At 49.6% G+C, this 8,286-nt stretch overlaps 1 pseudogene; it reads left to right on the plus strand.

The window, feature by feature from the left end:
• Positions 1–5,863: 5,863 nt before the first annotated feature.
• LOC115275455 lies at positions 5,864–7,729 on the plus strand (annotated as a pseudogene).
• The last annotated feature ends 557 nt before the right edge of the window (positions 7,730–8,286 follow it).

The raw sequence follows: 8,286 nt of genomic DNA on the forward strand, positions 1-8,286 counted from the left end.
CCCCCCCCCCCCCCCCCCCCCCCCCCCCCCCCCCCCCCCCGCTCTGGCCTCGCCCTGCTGGCCTGTAAGGCATTGTGTGTGGAGGGAGCTGGGCCCACCCATCCCCATAGCCACTGCCACTCTGGTCTCCGCAGCTCAGTTTCACCAAGATGTGTCCACAGAAACAGACTTCAGGAGATCTGAGACAAATCTCCTAATGGGCAAGACCTGCTTCTTTTCTACACGTTAGAGAGGGCAGCCTGTTTGAAAAGCAGCAGGGGGGCTGGCATCCTCCCTGACCAGGGACAGGATCTCAGTGGCAGCAGGGTGGCATGCTACCACCAGAGGGCACCAGAGGCCAGGCCAGGATGCAGGGCCTTGTGCACCAGGCTGCTCTCTGTCTAGGCTGCAGGGTGTGGGGCTGCTGGGATGAGGATGCAGGGGTGTGAATGCAGGGGCCGGGATGCTGGATCCAGAGTTCTGGTCCGGGGTGCTCTCTGCAGGATGCTGGGGTGAGGGGACGCAGAGTAGGAGATGCTTGCAGGAAGCCACACGTTCTGCAGACCCTCACTCCCACCCTGGTTGGGTCGCACGACTGTCACACCCACACAGCCACAAGCAGCACCTAGAGGCAGGACACTGGGCCTCAGTTGTCAGACGAGCCACCAGACGTACAAATGAGTCAGCAGAGACCAGGACACAGTGTGTCAGGCAGGCAGCTTGGTGTTAGAAGAAGCCCGGGCTGAGGGCTTCCCCCGCTCCCCACAAAAAACGCTTACCCTCCTGAGTGTGCCTTCCTTCCACTGAATGCCTCGGGGCCATGGCCCATGTTCTCACCTTGGGCGCAGCCCAGTCCACAACCTGGCTTGTGGCAAAATGCTCCCGAGAGGCTGCTGAGCGACACCTGAGGAGGGGCGTGTGCAGGGGGACCCCGGCCTCGCTGGGCACTGGGAGCCGTGGTCTGGGAACGATTCTCACAACCCGAGCCCTCCTGAGGCCGACAGACAGGGGCCAGTCAGAGTGTCCCTCCCCCCGGGGCCCTGGGAGAGCTGGCAGATCCGGAGGCCGGTCACACTGCCGACCTCTCACTCAGAGCCGTGCAATCAGGCTGATGATGTTTTCACAGAACGATGGGGTTCCTAGTCTATCCTGTCTCACTGATCAGGTGGAAGTTTCCATAAAAAGGGGTTTGCATTTAACCCCTCTCCCTGCCTCTGCCGGCTGTCAGCTCCTGTCAGCTCTCCGAGGCCCTGTGGCTTCCCACTGAGATGGGATGGCCCTGGCTCAGCATGTCCTGTCTCTCCTCTGAGTCCCTGCCCCAGGGGGTGGTGTCAGGAGAGCGTGGGCTGGGCACAGAGACAGTTGATGGTCAGGATTTGGTTTCTGGGCCTTCGTGTGGACAGAGGAAATAGGTGTATTTTTAAAGGCAGTCATGTTCTTTTAGGGAATGGTTGGTGGGGTGCGCACAGAGGACCCACAGAGAGCTTAGGAAGCAAAGGGTATTGTGCAGCCGGACCCTGTGGATGGGAGGCAGACCACACGGGGCCACAGGGAGGCACCAGCAAGATCGGGAGGAGGGGAGAGCTTACCGGGCATTTCCACGGGAAAGCAGAGCAGAGGAGGGGAGTGGCTTGGGCTAGGCTACGTGAATAATCCCGGTGGGCTCTAAGCTGGGTCCCCAGTTGCTGGCACCTGGCTCTAGACTGATGAAGCCAGAGGAAAGTGTCCCCTGGGCTGTGTGGTCCAGACGGAAGAGGAGGTGTGGCTCTGGGACTCAGCAAAGGCAAGCTCCCAGATGGACTTTTGCTGTCCCTGAGAACCTGCCATCCCCGAGGGCCAGTCTCTCCCCAGCCAGAACGGGGTCTTCAGATGCCAAAATCCTAACACCCACCATTCCAAAAGTCGATCCTTCTCAACAGTCTTTATTTTTAAGCTACCTTGAAATTCCTGGGGCGCCTGGGTGGCTCAGTCGGTTAAGTCTCTGGCTTCAGCTCAGGTCAGATCTCATGTCCGTGGGTTCGAGCCCCGAGTCAGGCTCTGTGCTGACAACTAGTTCAGAGCCTGGAGCCTGCTTCAGTTCTGTGTCTCCTTCTCTCTGCCCCTCCCCCTCTCATGCTCTGTCTCTCTCTGTATCAAAAATAAATAAAACATTTTAAAAAAAAAAGAAATTCCTTAGGAATCAAGTCACATATAAAGCATGGAAAGGTTATGATAGTCATCCTGTAAGATTTTTATAAAATCATCCTTGAAAAATATATGGCATTATGAGAATATTTGAGAGACTTTCCAAAGCATTCAGGGGAGATCTTTATGAGTTGTATCTTTAGCCTGAACCACTCTATTTTTTAAGTGGTTCTGATTTTTTCAAAGAATCTGAGAAGGCATTTGAGATAAAATGCATCACCAGACAAGGGGGATGCTTCCGAAAACCTGTGCACCTGACTCAGAAGGACTCCTTGACACCTCATCAAGAAGCTATTGCCTCAAGATTTCCTCCGTGTGACAAGAGCAGATCCTGATGACAAAACCATCCGCCATGCAGTTGCAGCCACGCCTGCAAACCACTGGTAAATCGCATCTGATTAAAGCGACGGGATGGAAAATCTCGGTGCGCTTGTGTCTAGAAAGCCACTCTTACCGAGATGCCTAATGAATGCCCAGGCAGAAGAAAATCTGCCTCTCCTAATTGAGGTTGTTAAGAATAGAAGGCGCCTGGCTGGCTCAGGTCATGATCTCATGGTTCGTGCGTTCGAGTCCCGGGTCCAGATCTGTGCTGACAGCTCGGAACCTGGAGCCTGCTTCGGATTCTGTGTCTCCCTCTTTTTGAGCCCCTTCCCCACGCGAGCTCTGTCTCTCTCTGTCTCTCAAAAATGAATAAACATTTTTTAAAAATGTATAAAAAGAGAATGGGAGGGAGTGAAGTCTGGAGACAGCCGGTCAAGTGCTCTTGCAGCCTGCACAGCCCAGTCATTATCGTCAGTGAATCGGAACACTTCCCGGAGGATGGACACAGGCGGTACTTGGAAAGCTCGCTTACTGCTTCTCCGAATTTGTAAGGGTGATGGCCACATCAAGGAATTCACACATTTCCGGGACCAGCACCCATCAGCCATCGGTCCTCTGTTGCCATTTAGAGGAATGATGGGAAGGATTATAGGCTCTTGATATTGCTCACAGAGAGGAAATCAGCAAAGATATCGCCAAAACTAAAAGAGGAACCAAAACCTAAAAGCTGTGCAGCCAACGGGGAATTAGAGTCACACCCAGTCGATGTTTATTAAACATGCTGTCCTCCTGGTGTTGTCCTTAATTCCACGGCTCAGGGCAGGGAGGCTCCAGGATGCGATGCCTCGAGGCCAGCCCAAGCTCCTCCCACACAGCTGCCGCCCCTTCTGCACCCCAGCCCCACGTGCCCACTGGCCACGGAGAGGGCGGGGAGCCCCGACGGCCTCTGCACCCCCCCCCCCGCATGCAGACCCTCCTCCCCCCGCGTGCGGGACCCTCCGCTTCCCAGCTGCCTTTTCTGGCTTGTGTTATTGGGGGGCTATTAGTTCTCATCTCTGCTGCCAGATTCCCATTCACTCATCTACTCACACAAACGTTTACCGTGTACTTGTGCGTACTACGCACAGAACGTATGAAATGAGAACGTGGCCAGGGCATTACACCTCGCAGTACAGAAAATGTGAATTTGGGGGATTATTTATACAAAAATTATGCATCGTTTCTCCCTGGACTAAATTCCCCAGTGGTGACCTCTACTCTGCCCACTGCTGGTACCGCTTGGCCCTGACAGTGAGATTCTGAGTCCCAGAGAAGGAGCTCAGGATGGTGGCCTGACCGGGGGAGGCTGTGGGGGTGGGGGTCACTCCAGGACATCAGGTGTGAGGATAGCGTGCTCATTTAGCACCAGGTACGTGGAACAGACTTGTGAGTGGGAAGATTAGCTGATAATCCGAAATCTCTACATCCAAGTCCCTAAACACACTCACGGGCATCTACACACAGACATATCTGTAAACACAGACACACACGAATACACACACATACTTGTGTCCAGACACACCTGCATACAGGTGCACGCATGCCGATGCATAGACATGCGTGCACATAAGTATATGCACACATAGACACACAGAAGGACACGCCGACAGAAACTAACATGGCGAATGCACACACAGAGACACACAGACACATGCACACGCTGACATGCACATACACACACACACAGAAACACCGGCCTTGAATCCTTAATCACGGTGTACAATTTTTTATATATCGCAGAATTCCATTTGCTAATGATTCTTGTGTCTAAAATGACAAAGAAAAAGAAAAAAGAAAAGAAATTGACAACGAAGGTGGGTCTTCAGTTCTCCCTTCTGTGGTTGTCAGCTCTGGGTGCTCCGGCGATGCCGGCCCGTAACTGAATCAGGAAGTGTCCCTCCCTTCTGTTTCCTGGAAAAGGCCGTGTCGAATTGGTGTTAATTCTTTAAATGCTCGGTAGAATTTTCCAGTGAAATCATCTGGGCCTGGATATTTCAATTTGGGGAGTTTTTCTTTTTAATTACAAATTTCATTTTCTTAATTCTTACAGAGCTGTTCAAACTGCCTGCTTCACCCTGGGTGAGAGACAGCAGCGGTGCTTCCCCAAGAATTAGCGTCATCTAAATTTGAAATCTTTCTAAGTTTTTTAATTTGTTTATTTTCTGAGAAAGAGAGGGAGTGTGCAAGCTGGGGAGGGGGAGAGAGAGAGAGAGAGAGAAGCCCAGGAAGGCTCCACACTGTCAGAGCAGAGCCTGATGCACGGGGCTCGATCTCACACACCGTGAGATCATGACCTGAGCTGAAATCAAGAGTCGACGCTTCACCAACTGAGCCACCAGGCGCCCCTAAGTGTGTCAAGTTGTGCATCCTGTTCCCTCTCTTCTTATCCCTGTGGTGTCTGAGGGCCTGAGGGTTAGCCCACTGGGTAGTTTGTGTCTTCTCTCTGTTTCCTTTGTCAGTTTAAGTGCCACCTACTCCAAAAAGTCTATATAAAGGCTCCCTCTAAGTGTATCCTTTTACTTCCCAGGGGCCGGTGAAAATATCCTTGACATCAAGAATCATCAGGGAGGTGCAAGGCAAAGCCACAGTGAGATACCTCCTCCGCCTGGGAGGATGCCCACTGTTGGAACAAGAAGACGAAAGAACAGCAGGCGCTGGTGAGGACAGGGATGGCGGGGAGGGTGGGGAGGACAGGGAGGACACTGGGGCAGGGGCCGCAGGAACAGCGTGGCGCTTCCTCAGGGAGTGAAACGTGGAACCACACTGTGATCTGGCAGTCCCACTCGGGGGTGTGCGCTCAACTGAGGCAGAGTCTGGGAGGGTCCCGTGCACCCACGTTCACAGCAGCCTTGTTCACAACTGCCCAAAGGTGAACACCAGGCCCGTGTCCGTGACAAAGGATAAGCAAACCCTGGTCCATCCTCACAACGGAACAGCATCCAGCTTTAACAAGGAAGGGAGCTCAGGGCGCCCGGGAGGCTCAGTCGGTTAAGCATCCAACTCTTGATTTGGGCTCAGGTCCTGATCTCAGAGTTCGTGAGTTCAAGCCCTGCATCAGGCTCTGCACTGTGCAGAGCCTGCTCGAAATTCTCTTTCTCTCTCCTCTCTCTCTGCCCCATTCTCACTCATTCTCTCTCTTTCTCTCTCTCTGAAAATAAATAAATAAATGTCAAAATATTTTTTCAAAAAAAGGAAGGGAGTTCTAATACCTGGCAGAGCATGGATGAACTTTGCAGACACGATGATCAGCGAGATAAATCCATCATAGAAGGGGAAGTGCTGTCTGAGTCCCTCATATGAGGCCCCCAGAGTCATCCGATTTACAGACACAAAATAGACAATGGGCGCCAGCGTGGCGGGGGGCATGTTTCATGGGGACAGGCTTTCAGGTGTGCAGGATGAAAAGAATTACGGGGACGGACGCAGGTAGTGGCCGCATAGGTAAATCTTACCAGAATTAAAACCATGTATATATGATACAGGACATGTATTTAATAGAGAGACTTTAGAGATTTTCTTTCTTTTATCTTGACCAGAAAACTCCCTTTTTAGATGAAAACTCTAAAGTCAGTGGTTTTACAGATTTGATAGAGAAAGAGAGAGAGACAGATAGTCACTGAACTGGTTTCTTCAGAACGTTTCTCTGCATCCACTTAGGGGGTGAGGTAGGTGTCTGCCCAGGTCTCTGGCCCCTCCCACTCTCTGCCTGCCACCTCTCTACTCACCTATCCACCCAAGCTCCCTCTTCCCTTGAGCCTCAGCCCTGCGCCTGGGCACCAGCTGACTCTGGGACACCTCCCTTTCCTGCCCCCACAAAACAGTCTGGTCCGTGGGTCTGGTCTGGAGAGACTCAAAGGCCTCCCCCTGTGCTGTGTGTGGCCTGCACCTGTGGGCAGGCCTCCAGCCTCCCGGTCACCCCTGGTCCCCAGAGCGCCTAGGGATTCTGTACCTCGGAGGTCCCAGGCAGCGCTGGAGCATCTGCAGCCACCGGAGTCTTTAAATCATGGAAAACCAAAATAGACAGATGAATGCTCCTTACCCAGGAGCAAATGTACCACCTGAATATCCCCTCAATATCTTTCATCAGCATCCAAGGGCACCAGGATATACTGGCTACCTTGGCCCCCGGGCTGGCTACTCACTTCCACCAGCTGGTTATTCAGGTGCTGGCCCAGTACACGTTCCTGTCTAACACCAGCCAGTGTATAGTCAGCCAGTTACTCTGCAGCAGAGGACATGGATTGCTGAACCCCGAATTACTGTGGGGCTTTGGGCCTTTTACCATGAGGACTGTTGATAATATGGGCCAAGAAGTTATAATTCTGGAGAGACCACTAGGTGTGCCCTCCGTTTTGTCGCCCTTGCTTTCTTCAGGAGATAGACATCCACGCTCCTCCTGGTGTCCCTGCAGGTTATGCTACCCAGACCTGGCACCCATGCCTTCCAAAGCTTACAAGTCACAATGAGAGGAGAGAGGATGTACTAAATTACCAGTCCATGTGTTGAGCACAGCTGCTGTGCAGACATTGATCTTGAGATTAAATCTCTTGATGAGGAAACTATAGATTTCCAAGCAGTGGACTGGTTTTGCTGGAGAGGCGTTTACAGAGGCTGATAACTTTGCTATCCAGTTTCCTATAGACCTTGGATGTAAAAAACCTATATGATGAAAACTATAGAAAACCTATGAAAGAAATTGAAGAAGACACAAAGAAATGGAAAAACATTCCATGCTTATGGATCAGAAGAATAAACATTGTGAAAATGTCATTACTACCCAAAGCAATCTACACATTCAAGGCAATCCCCATCAAAGTTGCACCAGTGTTCTTCTCAAAGCTAGAACAAACTATCCTCAAATTCGTATGGAACCACAAAAGACCCCGAATAGCCGAAGTAATATTGAAGAAGAAAACCAAAACAGGAGGCATCACAATGTCAGACTTTAACCTCTACTACAAAGCTGCATCATCAAGACAGAATGGTATTGGGACAAAACAGTTCCCTATAGACCTTGATGTGGAAATGAAAGCTGCAGTGCTTCGTGCCTGTTTCCTCATTGATTTCCTGGTTTTTGACAGGAGTGGAAACACAGAATAAAAAGGAGTGTGGTAGGGGATTAATGACAGCCTCCTCAGAAAGTGCAAAGTTCATGTGCTTCTTGGGACAATGTCAAGGAAAAACCAATTTTTTTTCTTCTTCTTAACTGAAATGACCTATAGTTACAGTGATGCCTAAAACTCCTGGTATATGTGATGACTTTTCAAATTATAGAGTTTATTTCCTATATCACTTACCTATAAATGTTTTTATGCATTTGTTTTGTTTTACACATTTTCTTTTTTATTGTGTATTTGAAAGAAAAGACATGGGAATTTTTACATTTAATCATGAAACTTCCTGTGCTAAATTGTTCTGAACTATGGTTTATTTTCAACTTTTACACCAAATTAATTAAAGAGTTATTAGTGTAATTTTAAAATATAAATGTGCATTTTGATTAAATACAGTTCCAATTTATTTCATATGTAACAATTAATGTTATTTTGCAAATACTGTATAATCAAATACATTAAAAATGAATATAATTGGTTTCCTTTCCAATTATGTTAAAATAATACTTAATATTCATATTACCAAAGAAAAAGAAAATGTGTACTTGTTTTTTGTTCAGCAAATCACAGCATATTTAACTTCTTTTGTAAGCTGATCTGCAACCGTAAAAAGATTTTCATTATTGACAAGAAAATAAATTACTGATTT

Source organism: Suricata suricatta, chromosome 2, assembly GCF_006229205.1.
Source record: "Suricata suricatta isolate VVHF042 chromosome 2, meerkat_22Aug2017_6uvM2_HiC, whole genome shotgun sequence".
Taxonomy (NCBI): Eukaryota; Metazoa; Chordata; class Mammalia; order Carnivora; family Herpestidae; genus Suricata; species Suricata suricatta.